The sequence below is a fragment of the Strix uralensis genome, chromosome 1, assembly GCF_047716275.1.
Source record: "Strix uralensis isolate ZFMK-TIS-50842 chromosome 1, bStrUra1, whole genome shotgun sequence".
NCBI lineage: Eukaryota > Metazoa > Chordata > Aves > Strigiformes > Strigidae > Strix > Strix uralensis.
The window spans coordinates 17,850,806-17,877,394 of NC_133972.1; the positions used below are offsets into that span (position 1 = coordinate 17,850,806).

Below are 26,589 nucleotides of genomic sequence, written 5' to 3' on the forward strand. Positions count from 1 at the left end.
TATAAAGAGGATTAAAATTGCCTTTATATCAGCTGTGCCATATCATATTAGTAAAAATAAAATCATCAGAATAATGCAATCTGACAAATGTATTTACATCAGCATTTTGTTCTCTGAAAATATATTAGCAGCAGCTTTTGCACTGTCCTAGCAAAATTCGCAGTGGAAGAAAATTGCTTACCATTAGTATAAAATAAGGCTTCCATTCTTCCCCTTAAATTTCAGATTCCCAAATGCTACATAATAGTCCCCAATATGCTGGTGACTTTAGGATTTTTCTAATGTTAGCAATTTTGAATGTACTCACAATGTTTTTGCCTTAGTGATATGAAAGCAATCGGCATTGTAGAACAGGAGAAAAAAAAAAGACCGATACCATGTATTAACCTCAAAACATCACAAAATTCAGATTGCCACATGCTGAATACAAATGTGGTAGCAATGTTCAGAAACTGCAATCAAATAGCTTTGAATGTCAAATGAAATTACTTTGGGAATCTTCTAAGCCCTCTTCTTAAACCACACTGGAACATAAATCCCCTGCTTTCATTTGATTAGTCCAAAAGGCTATAGGATATATTACTACATCTAGAAAACATGACCGGAGTCTCAGTCATTAACATCACTGAACACACGAATTCCCTTAAGACCTTATTTTTTCTTGCTCTGTGTCTTCTGAATGGCATATAATCAGTGAACTTTTAAAATAAAAACATACCTTAAACTCACTGATAGTAATAAATAATTTATTTTTTAAAGAAAATCCCCTGGGAGGTTTGCATCTGCTCAATTAGAGTGTGACAGCAAAATTTAAAAAATTATGTTATTAGCAAATATTAAGAACTGTGGATAAAGTTATTTTGTTCCTCATAGGTGATAAGAATCTTTGATTGACAAACCCTGCTGCAATAGTAGCGATCAACTTTGGCAACAGAGCTTTGATGTAGTTAAATCACAGACGCGTGCACTCAGTCTGCCCTTAATGAATTGTTGGAGTACTGTGCACTTTTTGCTTTTTTTAACCTGGGACAATGATAACAGAAGGTGAAGACAATTGTGCAAAGACATTGACATGAATAGTAACAACAAGACCTCCAATCCCAGAAAACACCTCAGTTTAAGAAAGAATTTGTGCCTGTGCCTTAGTTCTATTTAATAAGACTTAAACATGATCTTAAGCAGGCAATTAAGCACCCTCCTGTCTCGGGAGCCCTGGGGTCTGCAAGAAATCATTGCTTCTCTCTCGTGGCCTCTTTTTGGAAGAGGTTGAACAGAGCATTGAAATGGCTGTATTGGTCCATGTGACACAGTTCCTTACACTGACTAGACAGACATACAGGGTATGACAAGTAGATAAGGGCAAGTGTTTACTCCTCCTTGCTGGTAAACTCCTCCAGCCTCCAGTGGTTTGAGGTCCTCAGCCTGAGATGCTGTCATCATGTTTAAGAGTCTTTGATGGATTTATTTATTTTCCCCTCCATGATTTTTTTCTGATCATTTTTGTAACCATGCATTTTTAACATTCCACAGGTTTGGTAACAACTTCTACAGTCAAGCTGTGCATTCTTTGTTTTGAAGGTATATTTTGAAAACTTTGTTTGATGCCTACTAGTTCTTGCACTAGAAAAGAAAATGAGCAATTGTTTCCTGTTCTCTCTGTCCTTCATATTTTGCCAACCTCTCTTTTTCTCCATCTCCATTATCTCTTTTTTTCAGATTGAGGAATCGCAATGTATTAGTTGGTCCTTGTTTGGAAGCTGTGCCAAACCTTTGATCATCTTTATCATGTTTCTTTGTGTCTCTTCTAGCTCAACTTCTATTCTATCTGAGATGAGGGGAGCTGAACTGAACACAGTAATCAAGATGTGGGCATAATGATGGTTTTTGGTTTTGTTCTCTATTTCTTTCCTAATAATTCCTAACATTCTAGCTGCTTTTTTGACAACTACTGAGCACCAAGCTGGCATGTTCACAGTGCTATCTATTATAAATCCAACATCTCTGTCCGGAGTGGTAATAGATAGTTCAGAGCCCATCACTAGATCTTTAAAGTTAGCAATCTTTTTTTTTTTTTTCACCTCCTTATATACATTACTTTTCATTGTTGCTTTCACACCTGACACAGAATGTTGTATTGACCCTTTTACTGTGGATTGTTATGTGAGAGCTGCTTTCTGTGTTTGGCACACATATCAGGCCAGAGTTTGAACGGAGTCAAATGCATCTTGGCTCTGAGGACTTCAGTGGAGCCAGGGCCCTTTGCCTTGACAGAAGAGCTGTCTGGTATTTGGAGTACCTTGAATTTCTTGGTTAAACCAATATGTTGTGTGACATATCTCCTTAAGAGATAATTGAATAAAAAATGGAAAAGCTGGTCTGTGTGATGGACAAAAGGAGAGAGATCCTTTGGTTTATCTCAAATTCCCTCATGATTCTCACTAGGTAAGAGGTGTTGCCCTTTTTGGTTATGAAAGGATTGTTGCTGACTGCTGCTTTTACACCTATGTGGTGTACAGCTGTGTATCAGCTGATGCTGTGAAAGGAAGGGTCTTCAGGGTCAAAATCTGCAGTTGTTGGTCATATAAGGGTAAATGAATGCACCTTCTTGAATATATCTCCAGGACATGTATTTTCTTGACATGTAGGTCTCTTAAAGATCTATCTCTGTGAGGATGCCTTAAAGAAGTCTGATGTTGTTATAGTAGGGATGTGATTTCTGCACTGTTTTGCATATGGATTCTTTACTGAAGAACCTTATCTTTGGCTTAACCCACTTCATTTACATCTACATTTGTCTTGAGACTGTGACTATAATAATAATAAGCTATAGTTTCTATGGAGTATTTAAATAAATGTCAGTGACGGGCTCTTTCCACAAATATTTTTTTTTGTGGAAAAATAGTCCATATCTGTAGGAGTGAGATGTTATGGAGTCTCAGCAAAGGATACTATTATTACCCCTAGCTGCAACATGAACACAATAATTTATACAACATACTTTTTACATTTGCAAATAACAGTATTAGGATGAAAACGAAAAATAATAGCACTCAGAGATGGGCCTGGATCTATCTAAAGATGCTACTTACACTTTTATTTCAGTTTATTTATACTCAGAAGTCATGGTTCTGTGTGTGGAAAAAGAGAAAGATGAAATCAGCACTTTTCCCTCCAACCAAGATTTATGTGTATGTTGTAATTAAGGCAACAGATTATGCCTCCAATTTTAGAAAATTTTCTGTTTAAAGTTGCAAGTATATATACGCCTCTACAATATCTGACATCTGCTTGAACATACAGATATTTGTTCTGACACTGACAGTTGCAGAAAATGTATTGGCTTTTTTTTTAATTTTGAAACATGTCAGTGCGATAATTAGACCTTAATTCCCGTTTGCCAGTAACATAGATTTTGAAGTCAAGTACTTCCTGATTTATTTGCCAGCCATTTTCTTTAGCCCACACTGGTTGCTTCTGAAACCTGTGATATTTCTGTAAGATGCAAATTTTATTCAATAATGTGCTCAGCCCCTCTCCCTTTACTCCATGTCTTCAGTATCTTGAGACCTGTCAAAGGCAGGACTTTATTGTTCCCTGCTGTTGGCTTACTGATTAGTGAAAGATATATTGTCTCTAGAAGTTTTATAATCCAAAAGAGATGACCTCTGTCTTAGTGGTTGAGTCTCTATAAACATGTCATAAAGCTCTCAAGTGTCTACTCATTTCCAAGCATGCTAGACGTGTTTCCACACCATACAGCTTATCTCACACTAAGTCGATCCACAGGCCAAATGATTTTCCAGTGCTTACATCAATTCTTGCCCTGAAGAGCACATACAATGCTATGCAAAGCCATAAAATAGGAGAGGATTTTCCACAGCTAAGGGAGTCCATCAGCTACCCCCAAATATGTTGTGACTGTAAGATGCAACCTTTCCTATATTTGTTGCTTTGTGTATAAGGTTGTCTGTTTTATGTTGTGCCTCCTGTGCTATTATGGAGTTGTAACCTGATGGTATTTGCTATAAATTGCTATGAATCATTTAAGTTTTGTTACCCTGTCCCCAAGCTCCTAGCATTGTTTACTTCTCCAGATTTTGCTTAGCATTTTCAGGAATTCCATCATAAATGTGCTGGTTCCTTATGCTTGTGATGAATAGATGATCTTTTGTTCTTTCTTCACAACCTTTAGCATTTTGCTCTGCTCCCATAGCCATGAACATCTCATGCGTACTTCCCTCTTTCTTACAGATCTATCTTCTTTCTCAAAAACCATTCTCTCTTTTTAGAATCTGTTTTGAACAGCACGGAAGACCTGAAAAACATCACAGCAAAAGGTAAAGGCAAACAGAGAAAAGTCAGAGATAAGTCCAGCTCTGGAAAATTTCTAGAAGCAAAGTTGGGAGTTAAGGTCATTTGTGATCTCAGGGGTAAAATATCTTTTCTCACCCATGAGTTTGATATTGGGTGTTTTAACATTATAGGATTATTAGAGGATAATTCTGCTCAGGACTTGAGTCTTGGATTCTTTTTTACTTACTGTCCTGGTTTAGCCAGGATAGGGTTAAGTTTCCCCAGCAGTGGGGGGGGAGCTCTAGCCGGGTTATTCAGATACCATGTGGACGTCACATCCTGGCACCGAAGTGAGACGGGTCGGTTAACATGTGTGTTATGCCATCACGCTTCTCACTGCTGTATTGGTAGATATTTTGCTCTGTTCATTGTTATTACTGTTATTGTTATTGTTGTTGTTTGTTGTGTTGCTGTTACACTGCTGTATTAAACCTTTCCTTATCTCAGCCTCGGGGCTTTGCATTTCACTCCCTTTGTGGGGGAAGGGCAGCGGCCACGTGGTCTCAGACCCTGGCAGGGACTAAACCACCACAACTTTGGCGCCCAACGTGGGGCAAGAGAGGGCTGAAATAAGGACAAGAGGAGAAGGTGTGTTAGAGCAATCTGTTAGGTGTAATTTTTTCTGTTTTGTATTGTTTGATAAGAAACGTTTGCAATGCTGACCAATTTGCTTGCGTGGTGGGGCTGGATTAATCCTTATATCCATTGTGCATTCCCAGTGCTGGTGTTTGTTCTCGGTGGAAAATGTATCAAGGGTCTTGTTTTGCTGTATTGGCTGCAAACTGCTTATAATATGGTTGTATCACTGCTTGTGGGGGTGAACCAGTATCTGTTTGCTGCCTGGGCTTTTGTTAAGGGTCTCACCCCCTCTATGGGTGAGCCAGGGGAAGAGATTCTCTCGGTTTTTGAGAGTTTCAGCTATCCCTGGAGCCTCCTGGCCACTGTGTTTGCGGTACAATGCTTTCTAAATGTCTGCCAGATCTTGTTTTGGGCCATGCGGTATTTCTCCAACAATAGCACCACCTGGAAACCTGCCCTGAGGGCAGATAGTTGTAAATGGCAAGGTGTGTGGGAAAAGATGGGCAAGTACCTGAGTCAGTGGTCACCCCCAATGCTTTGGGATTTCACTCCCGAACAAATGGAGAGTCCTGATAAACTGGTGGAATATTTGGAAAAGGTGTGCTGCCAATGTGACAAACCCTGGGAGACAAGTCGTTGCGATGTGCTGGGGGCTTGCTCATGCCTACAGTGTCATTTTTAATGCTGTTCACTGCTCTCAAGGGGGAGAAGGGGCTGCAGGATCTGAAAGTGAACCTGCTGGTACAGCAGTTGGGCCAGGGGGACAGGCAGTGCCAGTACCGGTCGCCTCCACCAGCACAGCAGCAGAGCCAGAGGGACAAGCAGTACCAATATCAGTTGCCCCGATATGGAAAACCAAATATACCAAAAAATCCCCTCGCAATGTACAGGGTGATAATGAACCAGGCCCATCATGAGAGCAGGAGGAAGAGCTGGAGGTAATCATCCGATCTCTATCCCTCAGTGAGTTGCGAGATATGTGGAAGGATTTCGGCCGCATTCTAGGCGAGCAAATTTACACCTGGCTGCTCCGGTGCTGGGATAGTGGAGCTGCTGGTTTGGAATTGGAGGGGAGAGAGGCCAAGCAGCTGGGACCTTTAGCCAAGCAGGCTGGTATTGACAAGGCAATAGGGAAATAGGCTCAAACCCTCAGCCTTTGGAGGTGACTCCTGCTCAGTGTAAGGGAGAGGTACCCCTACAAGGATGATGTTCTATGTTGGTTGGGCAAGTGGACCGACATGGAGAAAGGCATTCAAAACCTCAGGGAAATGGCTGTGTTTGAGATGGTCTATGGTGATCTGAATGATGAGCAGTCACCAATGGATCCAGATCAGGCCCCTTGCACACAACTGGTGTGGCAAAAGTTCCTGCAAAGTGAACCAGAGGGACATTCCAAAGCATTAGCAGTAGCGTCCTGGTGGCGAGACACCCAGACTCAGACAGTGGACGAAGTGACTATCCAGCTCCGGCTATATGAGGGAAGTCTCTCTTCCTCCCAACATGCTTTGGTTTCAGCTGTAGAGGAACTGTCTCAGAGGCTCCAGAAAGTGGAACAGGACATGTCCTACGTTCCACCTGCACGGGCCAATGTCTCAGCTATTAGAAGCAGGCGCTTCCCCACCCAAAGGAAGGGCAGCGGAAGACACACACCACGGGGCACCCTGTGGTTCTTCCTCCGCGACCATGGGGAAAACATGAGAAGGTGGCATGGACAGCCCACTTCTGCCCTAGCTGCACAAGTACAGCAGCTAAAGGGAAGACCACCATGAAAGGGGAGTCTTCCTAGAGAGGTGCAGCTCCAGTGTCTAGTTGGAAATCCCCCAGACAGAATAGAATGGCCAACAGTATGCTTGACCCTCTTGAGGGGACCAGGAAGTCATTCTTGCAGGAGTCACTCTTAGATCAAGTGAGTGATGGTGAGCAGGATTAGAGGGGCCCTGCCTCCAGCCAGGTGGAGGAAAGGGATAATCGGATTTACTGGAAGGTGTGGATCCAATGGCTTGGCACATCAGAACCACAAGAATATAAGGCCTTGGTAGACACTGGCGCACAGTGCACCTTGATGCCATCAAGCCACAGTGGGGTTGAATCCATCTGCATCTCTGGAGTGACAGGGGGGTCCCGACAGCTGACCCTATTAGAAGCTGAAGTAAGCTTAACTGGGAAGGACTGGCATAAGCACCCCATTGTGACTGGCCCAGAGGCCCCGTGCATCCTAGGTATAGACTACCTCAGGAGAGGGTACTTTAAAGACCCAAAAGGATACCAGTGGGCCTTTGGTATAACTTCCCTCGAGGAGGTTGAGCAATTGTCCACCTTACCCGGCCTCTCAGAGGACCCCTCGGTGGTGGGGTTGCTTAAGGTTGAAGAGCAGTGAGTGCCAATTGCCACCAAGACGGTGCACCGGCGGCAGTACCGCACTAACCGAGATTCTTTGGTCCCCATCCATCAGCTGATCCATCGACTAGAAAGCCAGAAGGTGATCAGCAAGACTCATTCACATTTCAACAGCCCTATATGGCCAGTGAGAAAACCTAATGGCGAATGGAGACTGACCGTGGACTACCGTGGCCTGAATGAAGTTACGCCAGCGATGAGTGCTGCAGTGCCAGACGTGCTAGAGCTCCAGTATGAGCTGGAGTCAAAGGCAGCCAAGTGGTACGCCACGACTGACATTCCTAACGCATTTTTCTCCATTCCAATAGTGCCAGAGTGCAGGCCACAGTTTGCGTTCACTTGGAGGGGTATCCAGTACACCTGGAATTGATTGCCCCGGGGGTGGAAACACAGCTCCACCATTTGCCGTAGACTAGTCCATACTGCACTGGAGAAAGGTGGGGCTCCAGAACACCTGCAGTTCATTGATGATATCATTGTATGGGGGGACACAGCTGAGGAAGTCTTTGAGAAAGGAAAGAAGATAATTGAAATCCTCCTGAAGGCCGGTTTTGCCATCAAGCGACAGAAAGTTAAGGGGCCTGGAAAGGGAGATTTAGTTCCTAGGAATAAAATGGCAAGATGGGCGTCGCCACATCCCAATGGAGGTGATAAACAAGATAACAGCCATGGCCCCACCAACCACTAAAAAGGAGACTCAATCTCTCCTGGGCGCTGTGGGGTTCTGGAGGATGCACATCCCAAACTACAGCCTGATTGTGAGCCCTCTCTACCACGTAACCTGCAAGAAGAATGATTTTAAATGGGGCCCAGAGCAACAACAAGCCTTTGAACAAATTAAGCAGGAGATTACCCAGGCAGTGGCCCTCAGGCCAGTCCGGACAGGGCAGGAGATTAAGAACGTGCTCTACACCACAGCCGGGGAGAATGGCCCTTTCTGGAGCCTTTGGCAGAGAGCACATGGGGAATCCCGAGGCTGACCTCTAGGCTTTTGGAGCTGGGGATACAAAGGCTCTGAAGCTAACTATACACTGACTGAGAAGGAGATACTGGCAGCATACGAAGGAATTCGAGCTGCCTCAGAAGTGGTCGGTGCTGAGACACAGCTCCTCCTGGCACCCCAACTGCCGGTGCTGGGATGGATGTTCAAAGGAAAGGCTCCCTCCACACATCATGCAACAGACGCCACGTGGAGTAAATGGGTTGCGTTGATAACACAACAGGCTCGAATAGGGCACCTTGACCCCCCAGGATTAGTAGAAATGATCATAAACTGGCCAGAGAGCAAAAATGCTGGGATGTCACCAGAACAAGAGGTGAAACTTGCTGAGGAGGCCCCACCATATAACGAGCTGCCAGAGGAGGAGAAGCGATATGCCCTGTTCACTGATGGGTCTTGTCGCATTGTGGGAAAACATCGACGATGGAAGGCTGCAGTGTGGCATCCCACACGAGAAATCACTGAAGCTGTTGAGGGACAAGGTGAATCGAGCCAGTTCGCAGAGGTGAAAGCCATCCAATTGGCTTTGGAGATTGCCGAGCGAGAAAAGTGGCCAAGGCTCTATAGCTACACTGACTCGTGGGTGATGGCAAGTGCCCTGTGGATGTGGTTGCAGCAATGGAAACAGAACAACTGGCAACGCAATAGCAGACCCGTCTGGGCTGCTGAAGTATGGCAGGACATTGCAGCCCGGGTGGAGAACCTCGTTGTGAACGTGCGCCATGTGGACGCCCATATACCCAAGAGTCGAGCCACTGATGAACATCAACACAACCAGCAGGCGGACCAGGCTGCTAAGATTGAAGTGGCTCAGGTGGACTTGGACTGGCAGCGTAAAGGTGAACTGTTCATAGCCCGGTGGGCCCATGAGACCTCGGGCCACCAAGGCAGAGATGCAACATACAGGTGGGCTCGAGATCGAGGGGTGGACCTCACCATTGACACCACCGCAGAGATCATCCATGGATGTGAGACGTGTGCTACGATCAAACAAGCCAAACGGGTGAAGTGCCAGCGGAATAAAGATCGATGGATGAAATATAAATATGGAGAGGCCTGGCAGATCAACTACATCACACTACCACAGACCCGCCAAGGCAAATGCCACGTGCTCACAACGGTGGAAGCAATCACTGGATGGCTCGAAACTTATCCAGTGTCCCACGCCACCGCCCGGAATACCATCCTGGGCCTTGAAGAGCGAGTCCTGTGGCGACACGGCACCCCAGAGAGGATTGAGTCGGACAATGGGACTCACTTCTGAAATAACCTCATAGACGCCTGGGCAGAAGAACACGGCATCGAGTGGGTCTACCACATCCCCTACCACACACCAGCCTCCGGGAAGATCGAGCGCTACAATGGACTGTTAAAAACTACACTGAGAGCAATGGGGGGTGAAACCTTCAAACACTGGGACACACATCTGACAAAGGCCACTTGGTTAGTCAACACAAGAGGATCTGCCAGTCGAGCTGGCCCGGCTCAGTCAAAATTTCCACGTGCTGTAGACGGGGATAAAGTCCCTGTGGTGCGCATGAGGGACCTGCTGGGAAAAATGGTCTGGGTTAGTCCTGCGCTGGGCAAAGGCAAACCCACCCACGGGATTGTCTTTGCTCAAGGACCTGGGTGCACCTGGTGGGTGATGCAGAAGGATGGAGAGGTCCGATGCGTACCACAAGGGGACTTGATCGTGGGTGAAAACACACCGTGAGTTATACTGTGCTTTTGTTAATTTGTTAATGCTAATTGCTAAATGGCAGCTGGATGTGACGCACATGGTGTAGAATAAAGGGGTGGATTATGTCCTGGTTTAGCCAGGATAGGGTTAAGTTTCCCCAGCAGTGGGGGGCGGGGAGCTCTAGCCGGGTTATTCAGATACCATGCGGACGTCACAGACGGGTCGGTTAACACGTGTGTTACGCCATCGCGCTTCTCACTGCTGTGTTGGTAGATATTTTGCTCTGTTCATTCTTATTACTGTTACTGTTATTGTTGTTGTTTGTTGTGTTGCTGTTGCACTGTTGTATTAAACCTTTCCTTATCTCAGCCCGGGGCTTTGCATTTCACTCCCTTTGTGGGGGAAGGGCAGTGGCCGCATGGTCTCAGACCCCGGCAGAGGTTAAACCACCACACTGTAGCATTCTACAGTATCTTGGTGCTCCGGAGTTCTGGCCAAGTCTTAAAGGAGGGTCAGCAGGGTATAGATTTTTGTATCTGGGCACAGGGGTAGTTCAGGCACTTTGGAAAGTTTGAGTGTTTTTTGAACTGTTTGGATGGAAACAGCTAATCTCTCCAACCTGCACAACTCTACTTTCCTTTGTTCTGTTTGGTTTGCAAGCTCTTTGAGACCAATCTGTACATGTGTTTGTGTAGCACATGGCACAGAGGGCTGTTCTATCAGTTGGGTTCCTGCTTCAGCAGTACTTAATTAAGCTCACTATTTCTTTAGAAGAATGAGAAATACACAGCCTGCCTAAAATACACTATCAAATCAGTGCCTTGAAATGGACATGTGAATCTCCTTACTAACTTCTTCCACATGCATGTGCTACTGTGGTTATAAAGACAATACAGCTTCTTGTTTATGTAGTTTCATGAGTGGCCTAGGACAAAGCTGCCCACTGCTGGGGATTGTTTTCAAACCATTGTGTTTGCTGACTCCTAAAGAGGAGAGCAGGAGATGTGTTTAAGAAGCTATTTTACACGTGACTGCAGTTTACTGCATCTGTTTTTTTTCTGTCTGCAGCCTTCACTCCTGCTGGGTTGTTCCTTCCTAGGCTCTGATGGGACAGCATTTTCATAGGACCTGTCCGCTAAACATCCATGCATGTAAGAGCTAAGGTGTGCAGTCTTGGTAATTCAATGTACCAAGGCACCATTAGATCATGGGGTAGAGAATATGGAAGAATAATGTGCTTGCTTAAATATACGTATTGAGGATTTGACAAATATAAACGTTGTTGTCTCATTTCAGCATTGGTGAGCCCACAGCTGGAGTGACGTCCACTCCTGGGCTCCCCCGTGCGAGAGAGGTGTGGACATACTAGAGTGAGGCCAGTGAAAGACCATAGAGATGATTAAGGATTTGGGGCCTCTCTCATACACGGAGAGGCTGGGAGAGCTAGGGTTATTCATTCCTGGAAGACGAGACTTTGGGGGATTTCTTCAGTGTGTATAAATACCTGATGGGAGTAAGGAAGAGGGAGCCAGACTCTCCCAGTGGTTCCCTGTGACACAGAACAAGAGTGCAGTGGGCACAGATTGAGTTACAAGAAAATCCATCTAAGAATAACTTTTTCTGTGTGAGCACTGGGACAGGTTGCCCAGAGAGGTTGTGGAGTCTCCATCCTTGGCGGTATTCAAAATCAGACTGGACATGGTCCTGGGCATTCTGCTCTAGCTGACCTTGCTTGAACAGGGGTATTGGACTAGGTGATCTCTAGAGGTCCCTTCACACCTCAGCCATGCTGATTCGGTTGTTCCTGTTGACTTTGAGTCCTTAAATGCTTCATTAAATGAAACCAGACTTTTATAAAGGGAAAACAGAAGTCTGTGTTGCTTCCAATGGTTATAATACACTACCAGGTAAATGGCTCAGTCTTCTGAATGTGCTTTTATTTTCCCTTCTGTAAATTTCATACTTTTTCTGAGGACTTTCTTTTCTCTCTTTATTTTCTGACAGCTAAGGGAAGGCTTTCAGTAGAAACTGAAAATTATTTCCTCTAGGGAAGAATCCTGGGCCCAAATGCTCATATATTTTGTCTGATGATAGCCAGATACACTTCTAGGACTATTAAAAAAATAATTCAGATAACACTATTGTTCAGTAATAGAGTGCAACTTGCTTTTACCTGTGCTCTCAGCTAACTTATTCCAAGTCTGGAGAGAGGAAGGTGTTAAAGTCCTACCGCAGGTGCATTTTTTTTTTTTTTTAAGCTCAAAATCTACCAGCTTCCTGGTTCAGTTATAAAATGGTCACTTCCACAAAGCCAAGTATTCAGCTTCTCAACATTTTATAGTGCGTCAGGTATATTCACTGATTAAACCTCTCAACATCCCTATGATGGAGACGAGTTGGTATATATTGCAAATTAATAACTAAGGAAGTTAATAATTCAGTCACACAGCTATTTTATTTAAGCTTTAGTCCTTTGACTTCTAATTACATGCTGTAACAACCATACTATGCTTCCCTGGTAGGGAAAGTCCTTTAATGAAGAGCTTCGTTCCAGGAAATATCTTGTTCCCCTCCTGCTGATCAGGAGAGCTGTCGGATGGCTTTTCGAATCAGTGTGGCAAAAAAGACGGATTTTACTCCAAGACAAACTTTGGAAAGCAACTTGAGGTTTGATTGGCAGAAGTAAAGGATTTGGGCAGACTTGGCATTAAATGAGGGCAGCAGCTGGTTAAAGTGCCTGAAGCACTGTCAGTCACTTACTAAAGATCTGCTCATGAAACAAGAAAATATGCTGGTAGCAGCACCTGGGTAATCTTCCCTCTCACTCCCCCTCAAATCCAGTATTGGACATATTCAGCAGCCTTGTAGCTCTGTCTTCTGCAGAAGATAACCTGCACCTAGTTTTCTTTCTGTGTGAGGAAGGATTTGAGTTGTGGAAAAGGAAATCCTGACAGCGAGTCTGAGAGGGATAAGCATGGTCTCCTGTGCAAAATTAAGTCAGCTGGTTCATCTCTTGGAACGATTCAAAGCAGCCTTAAGATTATTCTAGTATTTTCCAGGTCGACACTGGCCCCAAGCAGCTGTTCCAGCAGCTGGAGAATCATGGTTGTGAGCTGCTGCTGACATTTGCCTACATAACCTCCGCAGGGAGGAAGAATGATACGGAGTTGGTGTTTCTGGCTTTGTGGTGCATGAATTCCCCATGCAAGGGGAATCTCTGGCTTGTCAGCCAGCGTGGTTTTATGGATCCTTTGTGCTACTGTGGGGATGTACATTAGAGCCAAGTTCTGTGCTGAAATAAAGCAGAAGATGGCTGCTACTATTTGTAAGGACACAGCTAATTCTTTCTACCCATTTCCATCCTTGCTTGAACTTAAGGAGGCTGTCAGGTTAGTTCCACATTTTTCACCCTCTATATAGATATGTGGCTGAGAAACTTCTCCAGGTTTCCTTCCAAGAAGCTTGGAGCATCTGTGAAGGGTATATTAGAGTGCTTAGATATGATTTGCATCACTGTTCCTTGTAAAGGTGTTGGTCATGTGTGGTTATACAGATGTTTATACTGGGTGGTGATGGTGGGGTAGGACCTGAGGCAGAAAAGCAAAGACCTGTATGGTTTCCTTGACACCTGGACCCAAACTTTTTCTCCAGTGCCAAGTACTTCAGACACTAAGTTAAAATCTGAATACTTCCATGCCTGATTTTCTCTCAGAATGCTGACAGGGCATGTTCTGATGTCAGTGTCATCACAGCTCTTATGATGCAAATTGTCACTCTCTGCTACCCAGCAACATCTCTCGGGGGACCTATTTCACATTAAAAGACCAGCCTCTGCTCTCAGTGACCCCAGTGTAAATCTAGAATAAATTTTATATTGTCAACAGCAATTATACATGCCATTCAGGGCATAAGTTACGGATGCAGGTCCTGCCCAAAAGTCGATTGAAAACTCTGATGATTAGAAGCTATCTCTTACTGCCCAGTACAGATATTTCCCATCTTCTCAACTTTTGACATGGACTCATTCTTTTCAATCAATCTTTGGATTCACATTCTCATTTCGTGGTGCAAAACCAAACTCGCCTACAAGTGCAAAATATGACCTGGCCATACTCATTTCCATGTGTTGTCTTGGATTTGAGCAGACTGTCCATCAAGAACTGAGTGACCTTTTGCATTTTATTTCTTCACCTGGCTACAGTCTCTTGGCTGTGTGTTGGGCAAATTAATGTTGCCTTGGATGGCTCTGGTTTTACCCATTCGGAAAAAAGTTATCTAGCCTCTCTTTCAAAGTCTGCTTTTTTTTCCAATTAATTTAAAAGCAAACAGCCTCTTCTTAAAAAAGGAATAACCACCAAAAATGAACAACAAAGAAACTTAAGTAATAGGTGCAAAATAAGCTAAAACCCTGTTTCAGGTGGGCAGATGCTGTGATATCCTCTTTTTTTTTTGTCAGTCAAGGTTACTACCAAACTGTAAGAGCTCACTGAATAAACCACTGAACACTGCGAATGCTCCCACTATATCACAATTACAGAAATAGAGGCATAAGTAAGTTTATGCTGATCCACTGGGAACATTTTTAGAAAGTTTAATAGCCCTTAAAATTTCTCATTTCTAACCTGTCATGGGCTTGCCTCATGACTGCTCATTTTGCTGTGTTATAAAAGCAGATAGAAAATCAGATTTCTGGCTGAAGACCTCACCAAAACCATCATTCCTGTTTAAGACAGCAATAGCCACATACCATTTAAGCCTGGATAGCCATTTCTTTCTACATGTACTGCAGCAACATAACAACACATTGCACAGCTTGAAATGCTTCTGGTCTAATTAGAAGAGCTTACAAAATTCTGTGTAAAGATTATATGAAAAGATCACTGAAAAGAATAAATAACATGAGTCTAATTTCTAGTTCTGGGTACTTCACAAATGAGAAAGGCATCTTTAAAATATGCATTCTGTTGATAAGATCACTAAATAGCTGCAGTGATTACACAGGCTTTGAACCCACATCAGTAACTTCTGCTATGTTATCACAGAAAAAGGAATTTTTTAACTGTCTGATGCACTTCCAGTCTAGTAGCTTCAAGTATCTGGATCCTGTCCAAGTGCACCTGAGCAGAGCACCTGTTGTGGCAAAGAGCTTAACAACACACATAACTTTAAGCACAGTAATTATCCCTCTTTTTTAAAAGAGCATTACTCAGTTGAGGGAATTGTCCTTGAAATGAAGGACAGTCATATATGCATTGTTGGATCAGAACAAAAGTACCCAATATATTACAGGATTTCATTTGTGAAATAAGGGCTCCTTTATAGTTGCTTTACATACGTGGCTGGAAACACAATCTTGTATTAGCTGATTCAGTAGTCAGTAGAGAAAGTTGCAAACTATCCTATAAAATCACTCCTGTTGGGATATCAAACAGCTATTAAAAATTGAATTGATTAAGGTTTCAGTATAGTTCCAAAGAAACATGGTTTTAATTAACCTGGCAAATGGGGTTTATTTCTCTGTCATTGTTTTCCCTGCCTTGTTCTGTGTACCTCTTGTGCTGCTCCATTTCAACTGGAGCAAAATGCACGTGCAGAGGAACAGGGAGGCTGGAGAAAGGCAGAGATCACTTTAGGATGAACAGAGCACTCCTCTGGGTGAGCCTGGGTTTGGGGCAGAAACTGAACATGCTGTAAAGGAAGCGTTCATCTTAGCTTGATCTTTTTGTGGGGTAGGAGAAGGGCTTCAGGTTAATTGCCCCTCAGTGAAGACTGTCAGTACTCCAGAAATCCAGCAGTAGATGGCCATTGTTCTTTTTCAGATAGCCCAGTGGGGCTTTGCACTGTTCCTCCTGGAGTGGACGGGCCACTCTTTGAACTGTGTCAGAAGTTTACTCCCCATGACTGTAGCTGCGGTGTGTGGTATGATAGTCTGCTTGGCAGGTTTAGGTTTAAGGTCATTAAACCTTATTTCTACAAGGAGATGTGGTCTGGTACAAACCCCTGCTTACTTGGGGTGCTAGGACCTAGCTGAAATTCTGGATGAACTCAGGAATCTGCTCTTCTGCATTTAAGTGGGAGATTCAATCTGATGAAAACAAAAGCAAATGCACAGTTTGCATCACTGGCTGGATGTTTTACACCTGCAGTGCTAGAGACTGAAGGAAAGATTTCATGAGGTCCCTTAAAATACCTTCCTCTCACTCCTTGTTAACACAGTTTCTTGTTACATCTTTCTGAGGGTGCAAGTTAAACACATCTCCGGCTTTGAGGTTCCTTATATCCTGTTCCTGATAACACTCTGGTTGGACTAGATGACTTTTAAAGGTCCCTTCCAACCCAAACTATTCTGATTCTATGATTGTCTTCAGTGACTTCTGTATAGGAAAAAAACCCACTTCAGCCAGACAGAATCATAATGAACCAAGGGTAGAAATTCAGCCAGATTTAAACCAAAGAGGAATCAAAACCGGACAAGATGGATGGAGCAATGCTGAAGAGACATTAGAGCCCTTAGAACACGTTTCTGGGCTATTTAAAGTCCCCACTTTTCTTTTCTGGAGTGGACTGTGAGCAGCCAGGGGTGATCTTGCCGAGGTCCTGGCTGCATGCAGTTTGTGGAGAGGGAAACTTTTGTGCACGATGCCCCTCCCACTCGAGTTCTGTGCTGGTGTGACTCTGCCAGCTTTAGCATGGTTGCTCCTGGTGAAAAATCTGTCTTGTTTCATGTTTTCTCTTCTTCTGCTCTCTTTTGGTGTGTTTTTTAAAATAATTCAGAGGTCTGTGTTTTTTTAAGATTTTGTTTAATCCATCTTCTTTTTGTTGTTAACTCCTATTCCATTAGTTATTGCACTCAAAATATGGCCAGTAACTGTGAATCTGTTTCATTTACATGTATTTCATTACTCGTGAGAATTAGAGGGTTCATAACTGACGCAAGTTTTCTGCTTGAGAAGAAAGGCCTAAGTTTTGCTAAGCACTGATGATAAAGGTGGGTAGCCAGGATATAACCAGCTCTCACTGGCACCCCTGTAAGTTAGAGTGTTCTCGGTGCCAAAATGTACTGAAAAATTTGAGAAATTCTTTCTTGCTTTTGAAACATAAAAGAAAATGAAAGCGAGTACTCCCAGGGTGAACCATAATATCAAATGCCTTTCTGGCCATAAGTCAGACTGAAAAAAAGCCTTATGCAGTAGTGTTGGGTGAAACTATGTAATCATTACAAGTAATAATAATAATATGAAACTGAACCCCCCTTCATGAAAAGGTTTTCACACTTCTCACTATGTCTTCCGAGCCATTCATAAGCAGCTCAGTAGCCATTATCCACTTAGATTAATACTAATACATAGCAAGATTCAGTACATGTAGCATCACAGAAGATGATGTAAGATAAATCTTTGTAGTATTGATAGAAACAGGTCATATATTTCTCCTTTGTGGATGGATTAATTTGTTATTGTAACAAACTTTTTTTGTTTGCCTTTTTTTTTTTTTTTTTTTTTAAAGCCTTTGAAAGCCAAAGTACATCCATTCCTGCTATGTTTTTTTATTTTCTGGTAATGGGCATCATTTTAGCTGGATTGAAGTCTCAATTTCAACTGTTTGCTTTATACCAGGGCTTTGTCAGGTTACGTCAGGTACTCATATCAGTATTTATAATTCAGCTGGTTCAGAAAGAAGAGCTGAAAAAGCTATATGCAAAGGAAAAGCAAAATCTGTTTGAGGTCTTAAATTTCCATAGATTTCAGAAAACCAGCTAAGTCCAACTACCAATATTTGAGTTGGGACTGCAAACAGGGGAAGAGGAGGGAAAAAGTGTTTTTTTTTAAAGAGCAATGCACAGAGAAATGGGACTGGTAGGGACAACCTGGGCTGAGGCAAGTCCACTGTTTTGCAAGTACTTATGTCATATAATCCTTTCAGAAAGGGGATCACACTGCACCTTAAAACTAGAAAGAGTTCTTATTCCTCTTTGGGTTCTTGTTATTACTTTCCCATAAGAAGATGGATCTTCTGCCTGTCTCCTCTTCTGATCTCCATCTTAATATGTGATCATGACAAATTATACTTTTTTGTGCTCATGCTGTCCTTTAGCATGACATCATTTTTCCTAGTAGGTGTTTATTCTCTGCTGTGCTTGTGGACAGTATTTATATCTCCCAAAGCCTTTGTTTCACTTCTGTTCACAGCCTTTTGGAAGACAAAGCTGTTTGTTTCCTTGATTATCCTAATCACCTGCTCTAGATTAAAAAGTTTTTTTCCTCTGTTTAAATGTGACTGCCTAGAAATGTACTGCAGATGTTATCTCTGTGCAGATGTTATCTCTGTGGCATATATGAGCTATACAATGGCACTGATACTTCCCTGTTTCTACCAGAAACGTTTTAACTGATAACAACTGGAGACTGTATTTACACTTTCTATCATGGCTCTGTCATCCCATCCTGCATGAATACCCCCAGGCCTTTTTACTCTTCTGTCATCACTGACTAAGCTTAGAGAAAAACTTCTTGCTCCTAGTCTCTAAGTGCAAGGTGATGTCACTTTTGTACTATGCAATTTAATTCCATTTCCACTACTCCTGTTCTTGAACATCTCAGGTTCTTCCCACGCAATATGCTAATACTCATCTTTACTGATGACATCCCTCAGCAAATGTCGTAGCTCAGTCCTGGTTTTAACTGAAGTCATTATATGAAAATATGAGACATGAGTGGTTCCCACTGATTTTTAAGCTACAGCCACAGTCAGCTCCGTTTTGCCCAAGAACTTCCTTTTTAAACCCAGAGTGCTACATTCCTTCCACTAATCCCTATCTTCTCCTGCTTAATAAATACCTTCCCATGTGACATTTCATCAAATGCTTTTCTCATGTCAAGCTTGATGAAGGCCCTGCATTTCTTTCATCTAGACAATCACTTATCAAAAGAAAAATGGTAAGTTTATTTTGTGTTGTCATCCAAACCATGCCCCCAGTCGTTAACTCCTCCACAGGCTATATTTTCTTTGTCTGCTACAGGCACTATACACAGGCCTAAATGTCTCCTAGCAAGAAAACTCAATCACTCAAAAAATCCCTCACTAATTTTTAAAATACTAATGGTGGTGTCTTTTCATCCCCTTTAAACAGCCAATGTCTTTCCTCTTATAGTCTGATAAAGATTTGCCATAAAATCCAGGTTGCAGAATGACTAAAAGTCATGACCCTTCAGAATAGAAATAATGTTTTAGAAAATAAGAGCCTAGTTCTCTCATTCTTCAAAGTTTAAAGCTTATTTAGGCTTCCAGATAAAGTATGCTTTATTGTTTTCTATCACTACCACATGGATATTTGTCTGTGTCAAAGTGCCACAGACAGCTAGAAGTACATTAGTTGAGTATCTAGTTAAAAGACATCCTGTTGTGAAATACCCGGGCTTTTAAATTATTTTTATTTTGTCTCCTGATAAGGTTTAAAGTGAAACATGGAGGTAAAAGAGCAAGTTTGAAATAGCATCTGCCCAGGCTATGCTTGTTTTTATCTAGGGCTCTACACACCAGCCTTCCTGAGCTCCTAAATTCATTCTTTATTGCAAAAGAATGAATGTTAACACTACCTTTCGTTTCAGTCATGCCATTTCAGCAAATTTACCCCTCTGAATCACTAACTGAACTCAACAAAAGGTTTTTATCTGCTGATAACTTTCCATCTGAGAGATTTAAAGTGCCAGATGACATTAGCTCTAGCTCAACGATGTTATTAAATTCTCACCTTAAATCTCACATACAGAAAGCTCTTGTCAGGTCACATGAACAAGATGATTGCATTAGTCATACTACAAGAGTGATATACTTATTTCAGTAAGTTCACTGTATTCAGGCTGAAGTTTGATCTATGACAGGACACTTCATATCTAACATGGTGGGGTTACTTCAGTGTTTTTACTAGTTATATTCTTGTCATTGTAATTTATATCCCCTTTGCTCTGGAGTATGCATTCCTCAGTATCCTTGCTGCTTTTGTTAAACTGTGATCTGCTACAGTAAAAAAAAAAAAAAAGCATGATTAGTTTATTCAAGAGATTTCTTTTGTTCATAGTTCAGCTTGAAGCTAACTGTACGGTTTTGAAGTACAGTGTCCATGCCCTGGCCTCTGAATTGCAAAACTAAATTAGCATGACTGACATTTTGCATGTGGGAATTTATGCAGGGATCTACTTGTGAAAAGTTTAAATACACCAGCTGAAACATTGATGAATTATGAATGATTATAATTAAGTGGTTTTATTTATTCATTGTTTTTATTTCATTTCCCCCTTTTTTTGGCTTCTCTTAACCCAGTAATATCCAGATGGCTTGGGATAGATAGATTTTTTTGGTGTGTGTGTTGATCTTGAAGGAAACCGGTGCCATTGACTAGATTTGGGGATTAAAATGCATTTATCTATGGATTAAGAACTCCATATGCCAGTTTTAGTGGGTGTTATGAAATACGAATCAGCTAGCTACAGAATTCCTAATACACTTATGTACTTTTATAGCCTAAATCATCTTAGTATCAGAGCTCTTCAGCAACCTGAATGTACCTACAACACCCATGTGAGTTAAAAGGGTTATCTCTTGATTCTCCTAACGGGATAACTGAACTGCAGAAAGATTAAATGGCTAAGTCAAAGCCAGTAAGAAATCTGCAGCAGACTCAGAGCTAAAAGACAGTTCTCTGGGTTTCAGGCCATTGACTTGAACAGAAAGTTATTTCTCACTCCTTGCATAATAGCCTTACGAATACCAAAAGCACACCTCCCCAAATGTTCTGTGAATGGGAGCTCCTTAGGCACGGCAGAGCCAGGAGGCAGATGCCTGTCCTCCCTATTTTCAGATCTGTAACTCTGGCATCTTTTGTTGGAAGATCATAGGATGCTTTACAGTCCTGAATTGCGTCTCCCAACCCTTCTGGTAATTACAGGAGGCTTGTGAGAACAATTACCAATGTTTTATAGTTGGGGAAAAGGGAAGATGAAGTGCTTGGTAAGTGTGTGTATCACTGTAAAACTAATCTGTGTATGAGTCGGGAATTGATTTTTGCTTTCCTGAGATCGTCCCATGTCTCATCCGCCAGACCCAACGCCATCTCTGGAGGAGACCCCCCCTCACCAGTCACGTCAAGGAAACAGCAGCAATGCTCAGCAATGCAGCAGGGGTCTTGTAGTTAATTAAGATTTGCAAATGGTTTGAGAGAGTAGATTTTTAAGTAACATTGGGGTACCTGTGTTGCGCACAAGTCTCGGAGAACAGTGATGGCCCTGTTTTCTCTATATTACTTACCTCAGCTGCCCCAGCCTCCTGTTAGCACTGGCATGTATGCCACACCAGCTTGTATTGCAACCTTATTTCCTGTGACTCAGAAGTATACCTACATGCATCACATTTGTTCAGTGAAAATACCAGTGGCGTTCTGTGCTGAACGAAACCAGATGTGCTTATTTTGGTGTCTTTTTTGGTGTTATAAATATCAAGCAACACCACAAGGAAAGCTCTGGGAGTCCCAGAGCACTTGCAGATGTGTCCTTCTGGTGCTGGGGCTAGATGTGTGCTTCAGTGTGGGCAGTTTTGTAGTCAGCCTTTCTTATCACCATTAGCTTTCCTTTTCCTATTTAAAAATTTATCCCTTGCTCTCCCCTTTTTTCCAATTTCTTTCTGTTGTATTTCTCTAGGCCTTCAGATCCAATAATCATATTAAATCATTTTGACACACACTACTGGCTTATTTGGTATATTTTCCATCAGCCCAAGGACTCTTTGGTCTGGTAATAGGTGTGTTTCTCATGGGACCTTCCCTTTGCCTTTTATGTCATCTGCTGGTTCAGTGGCCATTGCCAACTTAAAATTTCGTGTCTTGCCACTCTCTTTCCTACCTTTCTATACCTCTTTTTTTTTCTTGTACAATTTTTATAAAAGAACAGTATTTTTATTTTTTAATTTTTATTTCACTTTTTTTAAAAAACTACTCCCTAACTCCTTTCATACAGATCTGTCTCTCTTCTTTTCTGTTCTATCAGTCCTGATTTTTTATTTTGGTCTTTTGGCTCCTTTTTAGGGCCCTTTTTCAGCTCTAAGCACCTGCCCAGTATCTCACACAGACCCATGCAGAGGAGTGTATTAGAGAACTGTAAATTATTGTGCATGCCTGAAAAAGCACAAAATGGCTGATGGCTCCTTGAGAGCTTTTCTTCACTGTGGGCTGGGGAGCTTAGAAGAAGCTGTTGCTCCAGAGTTTCAGTCCCCAGTTGGAGTACTTCTCCATGTCCCACAGGTCTGGTTTTCCTTTTCTTCTGACAGCCCCAGCTCTACTTTCTGCTTCGTCCTGCTGCAGGACAGGACAGCGAGAGACCTCATTTTTTGGTACTGTTTTCCGTCAGTGTGGCCACACAAAGCTGGAGTTGGTCCTGTCCTTTCTTGATTTCTTGCCAATCATGGTTGGACAGGGGCTATCCCAGTCTCTTCTATGGCCCCACATTGTTGAGAAGGGGCTTCCCTCTCTTGCAGTGCAGTGTTGGGACCAGGGTGCGGCTGGGACCATGCCATGGGCTGGCTCCTGCAGCACCCAGCTCCACCCTCCACATCCCACCACCCCAGGATGATGCCTTTCCATGCTCTTCCCTCCAGCAAGAGCAGCCAGCATTCAGTGCACCAAAATATCTGTGCAGGCAGGGTTAAATGGCTGCTGCTGCCTTTGGAGCAGTAGTGCAATGGTGCGGGACCCCGCAGGATGCCATTTCTCCCTCCACCTGGTTTGGTTATGTGGACTGTGCTGCAAATGGATGGGATTTGAAATTTGCAGATGGGCAACCTGATCCTTGTGATAGATGCAAGCCTCTGCTCTGTGGTGGTGGATGAAGTGACAGAGGCCATGGCTTTGAGGTATCACTGATCTCATGTGTGTAAACTTTACGCTTCCAAGCTTTTTGGCCTTCCTGGTTGTTGACAGTGACATTCTCTAAAGCTTTTTTACCTTAACGTATTTGGCATTTATTTAGAACTCCATCTTGACCGAGTTTTATTTTATTCTTTCATGTGTAAAATACATTGTTCGTGAAAACAAGGGACTAAGAGCAGACTAGAGCTAAGCCTAGTAAAAGCAGGTGTTATGCAGTTTGTCACTGCATGACTCTGCTAATGCATCTTTAGTCCAGGACTGTGGTACCCCTGCCATGTTTTAAAGTGCAGAAAGATAAGCATGCGCTGTATCCTGGAGTGCCTTAGTCTATAAACGTAATTCAGAAATATGGGAAACAGTGATCTGAATCTGATGGCCTTTTTCGACACAATTACAGAAGCAGTGTGAGATGTTGAACGTTTGCAGCAAGGGTGCACAGAGTAAACGGGAAGTTGGATGTGAGGGCTGTTAATTCAAGCTTAGATAAGCTTCTGACTAAGAGGGTTTTAATTTGTTTTTTATCCTAATATGGTGCTTGTATGATAGCAGTTTTCCTGAGAAGACCTATTACGCCCTGTGGTCATTTGTAGAGCCACCTTTAATGATGAAGATACCTCACACTTTTGAATGGACCTATACAGACATCAAGGATATGAATCTAAAAATGTGTTGAATATGAAAATGTTTTTATTTGGCTGCAGATGAAGACACTTTAATCTGGAAAAATTGTGTGTAGTTTGAAATGAAATGAAATGAAATGAAATGAAATGAAATGAAATGAAATGAAATGGGCAACAGATGAAAAAGAATATTTTCTCTCAAGAGGGAGACAGAAAAGATATTTGATCCCATACTGCCATGTTTGTGTCTGTCCTTTCAGGATCACTTCCAGGGAGTTATCAGGAACCTCTCCTGAGCATATGGTGTCCTCAAACTCTTGCTGATATGAATGGGAATTGAAGACTTTCAGTACTGTAGAGGAGAGGTCACAGACAGGAAAGCATATGCCTCCACTGCAACCTCCAGATACACACCAACAAAGTATTAAATCACATTGGCAGAACAAACCAGGTAAGGTTACTAATAATTTTTCAAATGGTTAAACAGCTACAAATCATTCCTCTAGTTACCCTTTGAGACCTCACTGAATAATTAGAGCCTGCAATATAGCTTGAGAATCAATAATCCCTGGCTCTGCATATCTGGGAGTAGTTAAGAACTAGACAGAGAGGGGATGGACAAAACAAGCATCAGCAGATGCACCCTTACTGGGAACACTCAATCTCCATCATTTAATGTGTGTAAAATCAGAGGGAGCTTTTTTCTCTGATTTCATTCAACACCAGGTGGTTAGCTGGTACATGTGAGAAGTTGAGTTTATCTGGTGTATTTGGTTTTCTGTTTCTTAAGGGTATAGAAGCAGTTTCTGTGAAAGAGTAGATGGAGAAATCTCAGGTTTTTTAACATGGTTCCCTTTGGTCTTACCTGTTGGAAATGCATGATATCTAAGCAATTTTCCTGACAATGAGTTATGACATCATATCAGGAAAAGGTTTTGGGGTAGGCAGACATTGCAAAAATTGCCGACTATTGCTAGAGTCCTTTGATCTACATGTGTGTGCAAACAAGTGCTCATATAGCTGGATGGCAGCTCTTTGAAATAATATCAGCAGAGAAATGCACTGCTCTTGCTCTTTGTATATTTATGAGTCATTCTCTTTAATACTGGTATTGTGAGAACTTTTTTCTCTCCCTACTTTGTACTTAGCAAATAGTGTGAGAAATAGACACTTTTTTTTTTTTTTTTTTATTCTGATGGAGTAAAGTTCTCAGGACCTTTCAAGTGTTTATCAGTAGCAGATGCTGGATGAGATATTACTTAACTTTAATGCTGTTTTTGCAAAGGTACAGGTTGTGCAGCTACCAGCACTGTGTGTGCTTGACCAGGTGCTTTCTTCTACAAAGAGCTAAGACTGTGTCCCCCAGGGGGAATGTCATCATCAGCCCCAAGGGTGGCTCTGCAATCTACTTAGCTGTAAGGACTGTGGTCCTTTCAGGTGCCGCAACGGAGCATGGCAGATTGTCTCCCTCTTCCTCTTGTGCACTTCAGTGATGCAAAGCCTTCCTCAAGAATATTGATTCCTGCAGACAGGGAGGTCTCTCTTGCATAAAGTGATAACAGATATGCACTAATGCAGGCAGAAACACCATGTGGCCCTCAGCATGAACAAAGACCAAGGGCCACGTTCAGAGCCTCTTCAGAAACATTGAACTCAAAGGGGCTGTGTCTCTCTTAAATTTTGGAAAGATTTTGGCCCAGGTTTGCTTTTAAGGGATTTCTGCAAGTGAAGCTGAACGTGCTGACTTTTGCCCTTCCTCACCTGTGTGGGCCATTCTTCAGGGCCATCCAGACATAGGGGTTCACACTGTCATTTGTCTTGGCTGTGCCTGTTTCTACACACCGTATGCCTTGAGCCCATGCTAGTAATACAGATACAAATCAGAAAGGACGTGGATGTTGCTGGAGATAAGCCTGCTCTCAAACTTCCCCACAGCAGGGAAAAGGATGCTCCTGCCTCTGAGAAGTTCCTCAATGCATTTCTGCTTCAATTGATTCTTCAGATTTCACCCTAAAGGTTATTTGGCTTCTTTTGCTATGCCAGGTAATCCCAGTGTTTAGCAATGAGCTATGCTGTTCCTGGCTGTTCCTAATTAATATATTTTAATCTGTCAATAATTAATGTGGAAATCGGGAAGAATAATGCCGTGGAGGCTACAGACTGAGATCTGCTGCCTGGCAACGGTGGATGTACATATCCATTATATCAGGAAATTAGAAACTGGAGCAAGAACTGATCTGTCTGACATTTTGTAAGATGATATAAATGGGCCCACTTAACAAACAGTAGATTTATGTGAGGATATGAATGATACGTGTCTGGGGAAAAGATATTATCTCTCTTATGAGGGTGCAGTTAATACCAGACATCAATTACGTGTAGTTCATTAAAGCCTCTGGGTAATCTTATTTTTGGACTAGATCAGAGTAACAACCTACAAGGACTGACAGTGGGGTTATCTCAGTAATAATCTCCACTTTTGCATGTAGCATCTCTCATAGGATGGGCTAAGTGAAGTAGCATCTAGACTAACGAAAATAACCTTTTCAGCTGAAGAGACTATGCAGTGAAAAGTAATAGTGGCTTATTATGTCTGAAGTAGTTGCATCAGGAAGGTATATTGAGATATGCCAGTCATGATAGTAGTGTTCGTATGATAATGGTTGGTTTATGCACTCACTCCCCATCCTCAGAGGGGTAGCTTTGCCTCTGCCATGTTCATGGTATATGGTTTTATCTAAAATATTTCATCCATACAGATGGAATGACTGAAGCCAGGGAAGATTATGGTACTATTAGAGATAAGGAGGTGACATTTTCTTGCTCCTTCCTGCTCTGGCTAAAATATTCCTTCATATAGTGAGAGATAGTGTTTTAATGGAATCAGTTTGAATGTTGTTTTCTGGAATTTGACTAGTTGTCTCTACCTTTTGAACCCCAAGTATAATGCACCAATTGCTGCTAGGAAATAAAGTAAGCGTTCAATAAGATAAGGTGTTAATGGCTATTGCAATGCCTTATCTTATTCCCAGTTAGTGATGTG

The 26,589-nt window shown here is 42.5% G+C and overlaps 1 long non-coding RNA gene across 1 annotated transcript in view; it reads left to right on the plus strand.

Moving 5' to 3' along the window:
• LOC141953070 (uncharacterized) overlaps positions 1-26,589 on the plus strand; it is a 149,956-nt gene that overhangs the window by 66,214 nt on the left and 57,153 nt on the right. The window contains exon 2 of the long non-coding RNA XR_012631849.1: positions 23,807-23,997. This is a non-coding gene — a long non-coding RNA (uncharacterized LOC141953070). The remainder of the gene's footprint in view (positions 1-23,806; positions 23,998-26,589) is intronic.